We start from the raw sequence: 516 nt of genomic DNA, 5'->3' as shown, positions 1-516 counted from the left end.
ATCTACAGTAAAATCTAACAACACCATAATGTTATCCTCGAAAAACCACTCAAGATAGCCTCAAAAATCACCAAAATCGGATCTAAAATGGCTAAGAAAACAAGTCCCAAAATTTCCAAAATCTAGCTCACAAAAAAGAGGTCTAGCAGCAGGTATTTTTCGAAAATTACCTCAAACGGGGACTCCAAATCACTATCCGAGCTCACCAACAAGTTGTCCTCGAAAAATCTCACAACTTTGCCTTTTGAATCGCCCAAATCGGTTGAGAGATGAGAGAATTATGAGGGTTTGAAATTTGGGAAATGTTGCTGATTTTCTGCAATTTATTGCAGAAAATCTGCAACATTTCCAAAACTTAAAATTCCGATGGGGTGTTCCGATCTCGTTCGGAACCCCGTGCACGCAAACAAGATATGCAACCATACCAAATTCGATATTCCAGACTCAACGGCGCAGTCAAAATTTCCATCAGAGGTCATTTCGATAAAAAGTGGATCCCACTTCCAAAAGCCATTT

Source organism: Solanum tuberosum, unplaced genomic scaffold (assembly GCF_000226075.1).
Source record: "Solanum tuberosum cultivar DM 1-3 516 R44 unplaced genomic scaffold, SolTub_3.0 scf00168, whole genome shotgun sequence".
Lineage (NCBI taxonomy): Eukaryota > Viridiplantae > Streptophyta > Magnoliopsida > Solanales > Solanaceae > Solanum > Solanum tuberosum.
The sequence above is the reverse complement of the archived record's forward strand: the minus strand, read 5'-3'. Positions refer to the sequence as shown.